This window comes from Haliotis asinina, chromosome 3 (genome assembly GCF_037392515.1).
Source record: "Haliotis asinina isolate JCU_RB_2024 chromosome 3, JCU_Hal_asi_v2, whole genome shotgun sequence".
Classification (NCBI taxonomy): Eukaryota; Metazoa; Mollusca; class Gastropoda; order Lepetellida; family Haliotidae; genus Haliotis; species Haliotis asinina.
The window spans coordinates 77,038,815-77,054,613 of NC_090282.1; the positions used below are offsets into that span (position 1 = coordinate 77,038,815).

The following is a 15,799-nucleotide window of genomic DNA, read 5'->3' on the forward strand; positions in this document are numbered from 1 at the left end:
TCAGCAGTGTCTCCAGACATTTGATAAGTCATCTTATTTCTCATCCGTATCGCTCTTATCTACAGAAGCAACAGTGGCAATACACTGAATAGTTACATTGTTATTTCTGTTGTGGTTTTTTGTCGTATTTTTCCGTCATATTAACGTGGCAAAGCTGTGTCTTTTTACGGCGACCTGCTAGTGAGTTTGTAGTCAGTATCAATGACTATCACGTCGATGACCAACAGAGTCCATGGTACCATGGCACGTAATGGTTGACAAGGGATTGATAAAAACGCCTACACTCGATCGTCATGAGATGGATGATCATGACGTTGATCTCTGGATTGTCTGGTGTAGACTCGATTTTTGATGGACCGCAGGCATATAGTTGGCATATTGCTGAGAGCGGAAATAAACAACAAACCGACCAAGTAACATGTGTCCGTGGGTAATCGAGACTGTTGATGACGTTTTATGTTGAGATGACTCCCTAGTATAAGTGACAAATTTTAAAGTTTGCCAACGTGTTGGCGATAAATGAACGTTGCAGTAAGCAACAGTCCAACTCTAATGAATGAATGGTTGTTGTTTTTTTCTATTTCCTGTAAGTAAACACCATAAAACTCTATTCATTAACAGAAAAAATGAAAAAGAACGACAAATAAGAAATACGTAAAACACATTTCCAAAACCATTTGTTCTGAGAAGAAAACAAGATGTGACAGCCAGAGGAAGGTTGTCAGTGTGAAATGTCAATGGAAAGGATCTCAGCAATGAAAAGGACTCAGTATCTGTTCCCAAATCTTTTAAAGCACATCTGACACACAAGAGAAAATAAAGGTTACTTTGGAGTCAGCACTTTGGCTTGAAACATACTTCTGCAAAATATTTCACTTCCAAAACTGATTAAGGTACTGGATGCGTTTCCTAGAATTTCTCCCTTGTTGAGAATCCACTCCGACACGGGAGTACGTGTGATGTTGGCACAGGTATATGCATAAATGGCTGCACACATACAATGTACGGCCCACACTGTAATCACACAGTGTAGCAGAAACTGCAAGAATAGTAGGTGTCGAACGAATGGCATAAACAGTGTACCTTCCTGCACAGTTGGATGTGAAGATGGCATGTGGGGCAACCACTGTGACAGGATGCGCCCAGTCCACTGTACAAGATGCGACAAAAACATCGGTTCCAATGTGAAAAGCGAGTACCACAGACACAGAACATCAAAGAAAGCGACATGTTTGTTTGTTGTTAAACGCCGCACTCAGCGATATTCCAGGTACATGGTGGCAGCCTGTAAATAATTGAGTCTGGCCAAATAAAACACATGTTACTGTGAGCAACACGTACTTTTAACAGTATGCTGAACAACGTGACTATAGAGGTACGTTCGTATACATGTTTGGGGTCACAGTTGCTAGGAATTCTGTAAAGAAATAAAGAAATCGATCGAGAGGGTAATTCGAAAAGTAGGTCAAGAATGTCATTTCTTGAATCTATCATGGTACCCATATATATATTATGCGTTCCAGAAGTAATCTTTAAGCTTTATAATGCATAATATTTAAATAGTGATGAGACCGATTTATTATTTCAAATTATTTCTGTATAAAGTGACCTGTTTGTAGACAGACACACGCAAAACGTACAATACAAACAATCACTGGAGTCAAATATTGCAACATCCAATTATCTATTATGTGTTCGTTTGTCTATTTAGCAAATGACCAGAACAGCTTATAATGAGATTGTATCCTGCTAGTTGTATATACCAGGATATGAGTCAGCCTATGGACAGGGTCTACAGATCTTTACCATGTTGGTAACAACGCTTGTGTACAGTGCATTGATCCTGTGCATTCAGGCTGTTCTGCCTGACCTGATCAAGTGACTACTAATGCATTGCGTGACCGGATCACAGCTGTTGTGGTCTGTTATTGAGAAGGGGTGCACCGTTGTCAGGTGATTGTCAACATGTCTGAACAGCCAAGACAAGGTCTCCGTTTGACATCTCAGCGTCGACAAATCGTCAGCAATGTCCGTCAAACAAAACTCTCCTTAAAGAATTAGCTACAGGTGGTTTTATGTTTCCTGTTCGAGTTTTAAGCAGCTAGCAGCAGCGGTTTTTGAAAGTAACAGACTAAAGTTGGTAAACCAAACCGAACTAGATAGCTCATGACTGTAAAACATTTTTCAGAAGAGTTGTTTTCCGGGACAAGTTTTGTAACGTATCGATGTATGCATGTTTCGCACGAACGCAACAATAACAACATTTTCTGCTCCCCTATTTAATGAAATTCACTCGACCAACCAATTGTGCCATTTTTGACCCCCGTGTCATGCATATGTATGAGTAGCTCAGGTCAAGCTGAACAACTTGTAGATGACAAGGAGGTGCATCCCCTATTTAATGAAATTCACTCGACCAACCAATTGTGCCAGTTTTGACCCCCGTGTCATGCATATGTATGAGTAGCTCAAGTCAAGCTGAACAACTTGTAGATGACAAGGAGGTGCATCGTGGACCGTTCATTCAACTAAAACACACGTGCCAAAACGTGTTGTGTAACCTTTTGCAAGTGATTGTGTCCACTGACCACGTGTATGTACCTCACTAACGTCCAGTTCACCTTTTTCAGTGTCATACGTAAGGTCACTTCGCAAGCTGGTCACTATATTGTCATCGTGTATTGGCGTACTATTGTTGTAGCTGCATTTATCATCACCAGGTAATACCTTGTTTGTTCTTGTCATTATAGCAAGATCAAATGCTTCTCTGTATTTAGAGACTTAGAATGCGATGATCAGCAGCTTTAACGTAAATGGTAGTTTCAACATTTACTCGCTGGGAGAAGAAGCATGTCATCACTAATTTTGCTGAAGATCCTAATTTTCCTCCACAAAATTTGGCATTGATTGAAATTTAATCATTTGATTTCCCAGAAAAAAGTGCACCGGATGGCCAAGGGGTATTTATCTCACCCCTGTCCGAACTGACCACCATGTATGGGGTGACATTTCGCTGCAAGAGTTAAGTGAGAACGGAGAAAGTGAACAATCTCACATCGAAACTATTCCAGATTCAAAAGCAGGACACGAGGCACTTGCACCTTCACCTTCCCATACGTCCGGGTACACAACTCTGCTGCAGTCGGCTGAGGCTGCCCGAGTGACAGTGGACTAACGTCATCCGGGAGAATGTACATGTTGTTAATGCTTCATTGTAAATCTCTCCACATAAGACTACTTAGAATGAATTCGACAAGGTATATCACGTGTTTCAGTATCTGAAGACAAAAATAAATGTAGTTAAGCTGAAACACATGTTGTATGCATCCATGCATCCCTGTAGGGTAACCTTGTGGTTCCATTCCAATATGTAAAGTCCATTTCTGGTAAAAGGGGCCTACAACCAAACTCACTCACTCACTGTGGTTCAGACTGTATCTGTTTACGTCATTTTACTATCATGTACTAATATTTAATATCATCTCAACTCGCGAAAGTTTATTGGTTTAAATACAGTCCATTGTCATGAGGTAGTGTACAGTAATACAGTAGTGTCATGAGGTTTAACTACATTAATGCTAGCCTTAACACATGCCAGTCTCTGTTTGAATGTATATAGTGTAAATGAGTTTGCTGTGTGTATAGTCATAGATTGTTTATAGTACGTAGACGTTAATGTTTTTTTCTATGAATATAGTAACTGTGGAAATTAGCCTGTTGAGTATATATTTATATACTGTACATAAGATGTAGATTTTAACAATCTCTCCACGAATGTAATGGAAATGAGTTTGCTTTATATATGGTTATATACAGTCTATAAGATGTAGACTTTAATTTTCTTTCTATGAATGTAGTCACTGTGGAAAATAGTTTGTTGTGTATGTATTTATACATTGTATATAAGATGCAGATTTGTACAAACTCTCTATGAATATAGTGGAAATCAGTTTGTTGTATTGCCTATCACATACAGACGCGCGCTTCGGAACGTTCCCACATGACCAGCTGAGCTCAGTAATGCGTCTGTTTTTGTCACACTTGCAGTTTTGTTTTTATTGTTAGGACAGGTACTTGTGTATGTGTACAGTGTGATGGTGACTGAACGTCTGATACCGTGTTTGATAATCAAATCAACAGTATATCCATGTTCCTGTTCGAAATACTAGCATGCATGCAGCTGTTTTCAGTGTTTGGCTTTCTGTGATTATCTTAAATGGTCCTTGTGAATATCAAAAATCACTGACACTGAATTGTGGGGATTAACCTCAATATATCTGTAACGTATGTGCATATGCATGTATTCACATTCAAAAATATGTGAGTGTTGAATACACCGCCAGCTGCTAATATTTGATAATAAATTCCTCCTGAAATTATATTTGAATTTGATTCGTTATCCAATGAATTATCCTTTGTTTGAATTAGAAGCGTATACGATGTTATTTAGGCTTTCATCTCCGATTCGCTCCTAAGGCAGTGGGACCCACTGAAGTGGTTCAGGTGTTCACCTGTCCAAGATGCATGTTTACATGAAGTAGCGCCGTTCATGCTTTGCTGGAATATTGTTTGAAGCAACAAACAGCTCTCCCACTCGCTGACTCACATAACCGTACATTAACGCCGACCAGGTACATGTCATGTGTCAAAGTCAGAAACTTTTAGGCACAACTTCCATTTCGATTATTAACAGTGACCAATACTGCAGTTGTAACTGTAACACGGCTAGTTGGTGGTTGTTTAACGCTGCACTCAGCGATGTTCCAGCAATATGGAGGCTGTCTGTAAACAATCAAGTCTGGATCAGACAATCCAGTGATCAACAGTATGAGCATCATAGAACGCAAATGGGATACGATGGACATGTGTCAAAGACATCAGCGAGTCGATCCACTCCATCACGTTAATCGCCTCTAACGACAAGCACGGGTTACTGAAGACCAATTCTAACCCGGATCCGCACGAGTGAAATATGTAAGGATCCATTAGGAATACGGTTTATTAGTTGTTTCCATTCCCGTTGATTATATTCATTCATCCTCCCTCATTACCACATCAGGATATATAAGTAGATGCAGTAAATCCTCCTGACATGTTTACCAGTCGGGATAAGGAAGGTGGCAGCAGTTCCTGTCTAAAGTTCTCGGAATGTTCACAGCGAACCTTCAGTCAAACCACTGTTCATCACTGATCAAATCACTGGTCATCAAAACAAAACACATAGCAATAAGTAAAGTTAAAGTAAACTTGAACTCAAGTAAAATGAAACTCTGACACTTTTCTCTCTATGTTGCACGTCTCCAATACAGATGATGCCTTTTAAATGGAAGTCTACACACAGGAAATCGGTCTTTGCTTCGCTATTTCAGATGATGCGAAATGCCAGGATACACATTCTTGGTGTAAAACCGTCAACTGTGACAGCCCTGGTATTGCGGATAGTTGCCCGATGACATGTGGACGCTGTAACTCCACAGGTTAGAAACATATCTATATTTCTCTATCAGATTTAACAGAGCTATCTTTGTGTACACCTGTTAGTGGCACACCAGTAATTGTCGGTTTCACCGAAGTAGTATATGTCGAACAATTGAACCTTATAACTCGTAATGGTTAACGTATTCCATGTGTCAGGAGAACATGTGAACAACAGCCAAATGTACTCACTTCGTCTTTATCAAGTATTATACAAAACAAATTACCTCGAATAGAATCCTGATATCCTTTGCTTCACAATGTTGCATTAAAATTAGCAAAATTAATTACAAGGTGCTGAGAAAACCCCTATAAGAAGTTGTTGAATACCACTTCAAAATATACTATCATCAGTTGTAAATAGCACCATCATTTAAGTGTGACGTCTGAACGTCTTTCTTGAATCTGGCAAATGGAAACAACTTCTTAATTTTACTTTCGACGTTTCTTGAATAATCAATAGTGCATGGAACGACAACTAGAGGGGTGGAGTGGCGTATCTAGGTGATAGGGTTGACATATGTCAATATGGCCACCGTGTTGATCACTGTATTGTCTGGTTCAAGCCCACATATCTGTAATAATGCAGCGTGTGGCTTTAAGCATCACACAAAACAAACAGAAAACAAACTCGAGCAAATCAGTCAATTTTAACATAATGGCGATTCTTTTGTTCAGTGAACTGTGAAGGTGGACAGTATTGGAATGGCAGCACCTGTACGGAATGCTGGGACGGAATGCCCTCAGAGTATAGAGGAAAGTGTCCTTGTGCTAATACAGGCAGATGGGGAGTAAATTGTCAACATAGGTGCAACAAATGGTGTTTGGATGGTATTTGTGACCCACTTTCGGGTGAATGTGCAAACTGTCCACGGAACAGATATTCCAAGAAGTGTGACAAATCATGTGACGAGTGTGGTAACTGTACAGAGGCGTCCTCCAACTGTGACCGCACAGGTGGAACCTGTCTGTGTGGATGTAACCTTGGATTCTATAGACGTACATGTGGAGGTAGTAAGGTAGTAAGGAAGGATATTTCGGATCACAATGCAAAAGAGAATGTGGGGAATGTGTGGATAAATCTTGTTCAAGAATGGGTAAATGTTTGAACGGTTGCCACAGTGGGTGGCATGGTAAGGAATGCACCACCAACTGTAGTAGCAACTGTAAACATTCCAACTGCCACCAGAACGGAACATGCATGAAGTGCTTGGACGGTTTTCATGGCGACCAATGCCAGAAAAACTGTTCTGCTGGATGTGCGGCGAAACTGTGTTACAGGGATGGAAGTTGTCAATGTACAAAGGGTTATTTTGGCCAACAGTGTCGTAATACCTGCAATGTAAATTGTCGTAACAAGATGTAATCAGACATCTGGAGAATGTGAGTATGGCTGTGTATTGGAGTGGTATGGGGCCACGTGTAGTACCAGATGTGCAACAGATACCATGGCTCATGTCTGTCTTGTAGGAAGGGATTTAGGGGCACATATTGTGACATGTCATGTCCTCGACATTGCGTTGAATGTGACCAGAATGCCAGCAACTGTACGTCCTGTGAGTCGGGTTATTTTGGAAACACCTGTGAAGAAAAGTGTAACGGTTGCGTTAATGGAAGCTGTAACATCACAGATGGCTTCTGTATGGTCGGATGTAAACCACGTTTGTATGGGCGAGAATGTCAGTTCAACTGCAGCAGTAACTGTTTGAAGCAGAATGCTGTACCGGTTTGTTCTCGAGGTAACGGCACGTGTACCAACGGTTGTTACAGTGGATGGTACAAGGCAAAATGTGATGTTCCGTGTCCCCAAGAGTGCAAAGGAAAGTCGTGTAGAAGCGACACTGGCATATGTATATATGATTGTACACATGCACTGTACGGTCCCAGGATATTAGTCGGCCTATGGACACGTTGGCCTGTACCATGTTGTTAACATAACTTGTGTACAGTGAATTTACCCTCTGCAATCAACAGATCCGTTGATAGATGACAAGGTCATGTCATCGCGAACACGTTCATTAACCTCAAACACAAATGTTACCACTTGTCCTTTTCTTCTCTAGATGGTGACGTTGTTCAAATCTGCCTCTGTTCATAGTATTATGTAGTCCATTGAACATGTTAATGTACCTCGACTAACGGCGAATTCAACCTTTTCAGAGTCATACGTAAGGTCACTTCGTCAGCTGGTCAGTATCTTGTCATCATGCATTGGCGTTGTTCTCTTCAGAGCTGTTGTTGCAGCTGCATTTATCATCATCAGGTAATACCTTGTTTGTTCTTGTTCGTATAAAAGTGTATCAAGATCAAATGCTTCCCCATTTAAATGCTTGGAATGCGGGGAGCGGTAGGTCTAACGTTAAACATAGATTTTACATTCACCCGCTGCAAGAAGAAGAAGCATGCCGGCACTAATTTTGCAGTGGATTTTAATTTTCCTCCACAAGAATTGGCACTGACTGAAATTTAATAATTTGATTTCCCAGAAAAAAGTGCAGTGGGTGGCCAAGGGGTATTTATTTCACCCCTGTCCGAACTGACCACCATGTATGGGATGACATTTCACTGCAAGAGTTCAGTGAGAAAGGGGAATGTGAACAATCTCACTACGAAACTATTCCAGATTCAAAGGCAGGATACGAGGCGCTTTCAACTTCCCATACGTCCGGGTACACAACTCTGCTGCAGTCGACTGAGAATGCCCGGGTGACAGTGGACTAACGTCATCCTGGAGAATGTACATGTTGTTAATGCTTGGTTGAGGACCTCTCCATATAATTGTACTTAGAATGAATTCACCAGGGTATATTCATCACGTATTTCAGTATCTGATGACAAAACAATTGTAGTTAAGCTGAAACACATGTTGTATGCATCCTTATACCCCTTCAGGGTAGCCTTGTGATTCCATTCCTCACATGAGTACAATATGTAAAGCCCATTTCTGGTAAAAGGGGCCTAAAACCAAACACATTCTCTCACTCACTCAATGTGGTTCAGACTGGATCTATTTAGGTCATTTTACAATTAGGTACACAGATCTAATCTCATCTCAACTTGCGAGAACTTATTGGTTTAAATACAGTCCATCGTCAGTACACCATTATTCAAAGCGCTGTATATAACAAAGTTGACCCTCTCATGCTACATTGTTAAAATCGTATTATTGTACAACTAAGCTGGCCCCAATTTCTCAAAACAAACTTAAGCCCGAGTTTTGACTTAGATTCGAGGTTTTACTCAAATTTGAGAAAATACATTTCCCAGAATGCACTGAAATTGATATTAAACCAGAAAATAGTAGATATTTTTGTGAATATATTGCTTAAGGTGTTTGGGCATTTTCTGTTTTAAAAAATGCATTTGAGTTAAAATATATCAGTTTCAAATTGTCAAACTCAGTTTGAAATTTGAGTAAAAACTTAAGAGCCAGAAGTTGATTTCTGTAATTACTGGAATGCACAACAGTGTCTTGTTTAAAGTTTATGTTTAAAATATATAGAATTGTAATAATTCTGTATAAACAGTAGTGTTATGAGATTTAACTACCTTAAGTTTCTTTCAAAAACTTGAAATTTCGAGTATTTTCTCGTTATTTCAATTTTTTTTCGTTGCTTCGATTAATTTCTCGTTACTTCGAGAATTTTCTCGTTGCTTCAAGTTTCAGTCAAAAACTTGAAATTTCGAGTATTTTCTCGTTATTTCAATTTTTTTTCGTTGCTTCGATTAATTTCTCGTTACTTCGAGAATTTTCTCGTTGCTTCAAGTTTCAGTCAAAAACTTGAAATTTCGAGTATTTTCTCGTTATTTCAATTTTTTGTCGTTGCTTCGATTAATTTCTCGTTACTTCGAGAATTTTCTCGTTGCTTCAAGTTTCAGTCAAAAACTTGAAATTTCGAGTATTTTCTCGTTATTTCAATTTTTTTTCGTTGCTTCGATTAATTTCTCGTTACTTCGAGAATTTTCTCGTTGCTTCAAGTTTCAGTCAAAAACTTGAAATTTCGAATATTTTCTCGTTGCTTCAAGTTTCAGTCAAAAACTTGAAATTTCGAGTATTTTCTCGTTACTTCAAGTTTCTTTCACAAACTTGAAATTTCGAATATTTTCTCGTTACTTCAAGTTTCTTTCACAAACTTGAAATTTCGAATATTTTCTCGTTGCTTCAAGTTTCTTTCAAAAACTTGAAATTTCGAGTATTTTCTCGTTGCTTCAAGTTTCTTTCAAAAACTTGAAATTTCGAGTATTTTCTCGTTGCTTCAAGTTTGAGTCAAAAACTTGAAATTTCGAGTATTTTCTCGTTGCTTGAAGTTTCAGTCAAAAACTTGAAATTTCGAGTATTTTCTCGTTGCTTCAAGTTTCAGTCAAAAACTTGAAATTTCGAGTATTTTCTCGTTGCTTCAAGTTTCTTTCAAAAACTTGAAATTTCGAATATTTACTCGTTGCTTCAAGTTTCTTTTAAAAACTTGAAATTTCGAGTATTTTCTCGTTGCTTCAAGTTTCAGTCAAAAACTTGAAATTTCGAATATTTACTCGTTGCTTCGATTCCTTTTTCTTAATTTCTAAGTTTAATGGAGGTAGCATGTATATTTTAGATCTGCCCCGAGCAAGATGACATCCTCATAGTCACAGCCTAAGTCACATGTCCATGGATACAGCAAAAAAAAAAAATTCATATCTGAGTATAACCATCAAATGGCACATCTATGGATCATGCTTGGTACGTGTGCCAAATTTCATGAAGCTAGCATGTATAGTTTAAGGAAATCTTCTCCGAACGACATGACACCCTCATATCCACAGCCTAAGTCACATTTGGGAGGAAACCGCAAAAGGTTCATATCTGGGTTTAAACCCCAAATGGCAAACCTATCTATCATGCTTGATACGTGTTCCTAGTCTGATGAAGTTATCATGAATAGTTTAGGAAATATGCTTGGGACGGTATCGACCCCCCAAAGGACAGACCACTTAAAACAACACATTTTATAGTTGGTTGCACAAGGCTTAATTAAGCTGTGTCGTTGAAAATTGTGGTATGTGTCCTGATGAAAAAGACAACATTAGGTTTAGAAATGGTTATACGACCTCTGGCCATATGAAACTTTAAGTGTTATTGAAATTGTTCATTAAATATTTTCAAGAAAACTGCTTCGCCACATGTTGTATGTGCAGACTGGAAGCAAACCAATTCGTACTGATATTCATACCAAAATGGTATGCTTTTTGATCAAATTGACTTCAGTCAAATCCTCAAAGTTATCGAATATATGGTATCATTTCACAGTTAAGTCTTATTTGCGGTTCACTCCAAAATGACAGACCTCCTGTAAGATAAATTCAGTTAGTACACTAGTTAGCTCAGCCATGCTCTCCACCCCTATTCCATTAATGAGTTCACTTGGAGTCAGTACATAGTATACAGTCTGTTCAATCTTGGAATTCAAGCAATACTCAATCATCAAAAGGATTTCATTTCACAATGTATGAACTTGAAGTTATTCCAGAACCTTATTTTAAATTAACCTTACAAAGTAGAATTTCACTGAGAAAATTTAGGACAACAAATCATAGGTTACTAATGGAAACAGGGCGCTGTCTGAATGGTTTGAAAGAAAGCCGACTTTGTAATCTTTGTAAACAAGCCATATGTGACGAATTCCATGTTTTACTAATATGCCCACCACTTGTCGAACAACAACGAGTATCATTTTCAACAAAATATTTCAGTGTGAATCCCTCTACCTGTACATGTATTTTTCTCATGAAATGTGATTATCAACCACTCACTCTCAAATTATCCAAATATATGACACACTATGCCTTTTCAAATGATATCAAATTCTGTTTGTTCTTCTACCAGTCACTACAGAGTATAGTAACAACACATTTCCATCTTTCTTAATTTACTTGTAATTAGAGTGAAAAGTAGTCGAGAACTGAGTTGCTTGAGAAGCTGAGAATGTTCTCAAGCACTTTTAATATAAAAAGTCTTAATATAAAAATCATAATTCATTACATGAATTAAAACAAAGTATAGTTTCCATATCTGGGCACATGTTATTATTATCAGCTTAATTAAGCCTTATGCAAACAACCCTAAAGTGTGTTGTTTTAAGCGGTCTGTCTTTTGTGAGGTCTGCTTTATGGGAAGAAACCGTGGTTGCAAGGGTGCGCATCCTCCCTATTGAACTGAAAGTTTGTTTTATGACCACTGAAACTCGGGTGGTGTAGGGTGTAGATTGTAGGGTGTGTGTGACTGAGGATGTCATCTTGATCGGGGTAGATCTCCTAAAATATACATGCTAGCTTCATCAAACTTAGAAATTAAGGACAATAAAATCGAAGCAACGAGAAAATACTCGAAATTTCAAGTTTTTGACTGAAACTTGAAGCAACGAGAAAATACTCGAAATTTCAAGTTTTTGAAAGAAACTTGAAGCAACGAGTAAATATTCGAAATTTCAAGTTTCTGACTGAAACTTCAAGCAACGAGAAAATACTCGAAATTTCAAGTTTTTGACTCAAACTTGAAGCAACGAGTAAATATTCGAAATTTCAAGTTTTTAAAAGAAACTTGAAGCAACGAGTAAATATTCGAAATTTCAAGTTTTTGAAAGAAACTTGAAGCAACGAGTAAATACTCGAAATTTCAAGTTTTTGAAAGAAACTTGAAGCAACGAGTAAATACTCGAAATTTCAAGTTTTTGACTGAAACTTGAAGCAACGAGTAAATATTCGAAATTTCAAGTTTTTGACTGAAACTTGAAGCAACGAGAAAATACTCGAAATTTCAAGTTTTTGACTGAAACTTGAAGTAACGAGAAAATACTCGAAATTTCAAGTTTTTGACTGAAAATTCTCGAAGTAACGAGAAATTAATCGAAGCAATGAAAAAAATATTTGAAATAGCGAGAAAATACTCGAAGTTACGAGAAAATTATTGAAATAACGAAAAAATACTCGAAGCAACGGGTAAATATTTGAAGTAACGTGAACTGTCTTTGAAAAAATATTTTGTGCTACAAAAGTGGCAGCACTAGGCTTTCGTAGTAAATGAGTCTCTTGTATATAGAGTTGTCTCTAAGATGTAGACTTTAATTTTCTATCTATCAATGTAGTCACTGTGGAAATTAGTTTTTTTGTGTATATATCTATATATTGTATAAAAGATGCAGATTTTAACAATCTCTCTATAAATGTAGTGGAAATAGGTTTCTTGTATACATATTTTATATATTGTATATAAGATGCAGTCTCTATCTACATATTGCCTATCAAATGCAGACTCGAGCTTCACCACCTGAGCTCAGTAATGCGTTTATGTTTATCACACTTGTATATTTGTTCTTATTATTAGGACGGGTAGGTGTTTATGTGTACAGTGTGATGATGACTGAACGTCTGAAACCGTGTTTTATAATCAAATCAACAGTCTGATCATGTTCCTGTTCGAAACACGAGCATGCATACAGCTGGTTTCAGTTTATTATTTTGTCTGATTATCTTAAACGGTAATTATGAATATCAAAACCACTGACACAGAATTGTGGGGATAAATTTAACCTCAATATATCTGCAACGTATGTGCATTGCATGTATTCACATTCGAAAACATTTGAGTGTTATATGAATACACCGCCAGCTGCAATTATTTGATAATAAATTCCCCTGGAAATTTGATTTGAATTTGATTAGCTATCCAGTGGATTATCCTTTGTTCGAATTAGAAGCGTATACGTAATTAATGTACGTACGCTTTCATCTCTAAATCACTCCTAAGGCAGTTGAAGGCAGTGAACTGGTTAAGGCGTTCACCTGTCCAAGACGCGTGTTTATGTCGAATAAGAGTTCATGCTTTGCTTGAATATTGCTCGAAGCGCCAAACAACTCACCCACCCGCTGATTCACATAAACGTACATAAACGCCGACCAGGTACATGTCATGCATCAAAGGCAATGTCAAACGTTTGGGCACAACTTCCTTTTCTATTATTAACGGTGACCAATACTGAAGTTGTTTCGGCACGAATCTAAACCTATGAGATCTGTAACTAGATTTGTTGGTGGTTGTTTAACACTGCACTCGGTGATGTTCCAGCAATATGGAGGCAGTCTGTAATTGGGATACGGTGACATGTGTCAACCAAATCAGCAAGTTGACCCACTCCATCTCGTTAATCGCCTCTGAAGACAAGCATGGGTTACTGAAGACCAATTCTAACCCGGATCTTCACGAGTGAAGCATGTATGGATCCATTAGGTATACGGTTTATCAGTTGTTTCTTTCCCCGCCGTATATTTTCATTCATCTTCCCTCATTACCACATCATGGTATATATGTAAGTGCAGAAGAGCCACTTGGCATGTTTAACAGTCGGAATAAGGAGGGTGGTAGCAGTTCCTAACGATCTAAAGTTCGCAGAATGTTGTCATAGTCTTACAGCCTTCATCAATCAAATCACTACTATTCATCACAGATCAAATCACTGGTCACCAAAACAAAACAAATACCACTAAGTACCTCCCTGGCCTTGATGAATCTATTTCTGACCATGACAAACTCTGAGAAATCAAACCAGCTTGGTTCTCACGATCATGAATCTGTTGTGAACATCATATGGTGGAACAAACCTGCTCATTTTGGGATCCGTAGCGTCAGTTCACTAACTGACATGGAATGTGGAATGTTGCACGGGAAAGAGGCTCGGGTAGTAAGAAATTACGTGGAACACATAGGTGTCGAAAACGTTTCATGGATATAACATTTTGGGTATCCGTAACATTCACCCCAAAGTGATGAAGGTTGCCCTGCATCCTCCGACAACCTGTACTAAAGCCTACATTCGTACGGGTATTACTTTCCAGATCTATCCTTCAATATACACAAACACAGAGAAACTTTTTATCAACTGTTACTGGTTCAAACGAAAACTGTTGACAGAACTTAGTTCTATTATGAGACAAATGCAAAAAGATTCAGGTTTCGAAAAAAGGACCTAACCAAGGAAACAAAGAAGCATTCAGCAAGAAACTTCCCAGTCCAAAATGTGTCTGGTCAAAATATTTCTCCGACGTATAATACACAGATATTAGGTCTTTGTAGTATACATCAGAGTGTCATCAGTCAAATACAGTCAAATGTTATCTGGTCATCAGTAACCGTTCCGGGTGACAGGAAGCAGACCTCGTTGTTTGGAAACGTAGCTGAGGAGCTAAAGCGAGATCAGTAGTATCTGATGTATCGCATGTAATATGTGCCAGTGGATCATGGCGTTGACTTTTTTTGTGCTCCCATGACCCCTAGTACAAGTGACAAATATAAGGGTTGGTCAACATGTCGGTAGTGTAATAGAAATTTAACAGGTTAAATTCGGTTTTAATTAGTGGTAGGAATATTGTATTTTGCATGGTGAGCAGAGTTGCTTCCCCCTGCATTATGTCACTAAAATTGGCAAGGATGGTGGCATGGCCTGCAGGGCAAGATTTAACCTCTCCGTCCCACCCAGTAGTATTACTGGCATGGCAGCATTGGTTAATGTCCTGCTTGGTATACAAGTTAGCACCTGCTCCTTCCAGTAATAAAGTTGATTTTCTTTTGGTATATTATTGTTTTCAAGTCTGCAGGATTCAAGGGGAGTGTTTTAGCTAGTGTTAATTAAGCAATCACGGCGTTGTAAAGCCATGCATGAGGCTAGTTGTTCTGCATTCAATATTTGTCATATTATGGGGCATTGTAACATGGCAATATGGCGCAGTAAATTTTACCAACTCTCCTCTCTTTTATTTCGTTTATTGCAGAAGTGTTATCCAAACCAATATGTATTTAATGTTTAAATGAGTAATTGAACGGTGATACGGCCACAGTCAGCGACAGCCCAAATGCAAGCATTATGAATGATTTTTTCTAGTTTCTCAATTTCAGAAAGGAACATACAGTCGTGTTTATAAACAACATGAAACCATTTTCATTATCCAGTGAAATCCATACGTGTTTCCAAGTTCATCAACACCAGAAAGATACGTGAACACAATGTTCCTGCTCCTTTTGTTCCACCGTTTAGCTGAGCGTTTTAAAAAAAATCAAGAAGTTGGGACAGTACTGTTTTAGTGTGAAATTGAATTAAACGGGTCTTACTGGATTAGTCTACAGCATGAATAGGAAAGCCAAAAAGGCATAATATCAGTTTTAAAAACTATTACATGGACACTTAACACACAACAGAAGAAAGATAGGTTGCAGATAGGTTGACCTGAATTTCTTCCTTGTTGATAATTTCTGTTTCGATGTTAAATCAACTCCCACACTGAGTTCATCAATGAAACA

The 15,799-nt window shown here is 38.2% G+C and overlaps 1 pseudogene; it reads left to right on the forward strand.

Moving 5' to 3' along the window:
- The first annotated feature begins 5,323 nt into the window (after positions 1–5,323).
- Positions 5,324–8,196, forward strand: LOC137279049 (multiple epidermal growth factor-like domains protein 10; annotated as a pseudogene).
- The last annotated feature ends 7,603 nt before the right edge of the window (positions 8,197–15,799 follow it).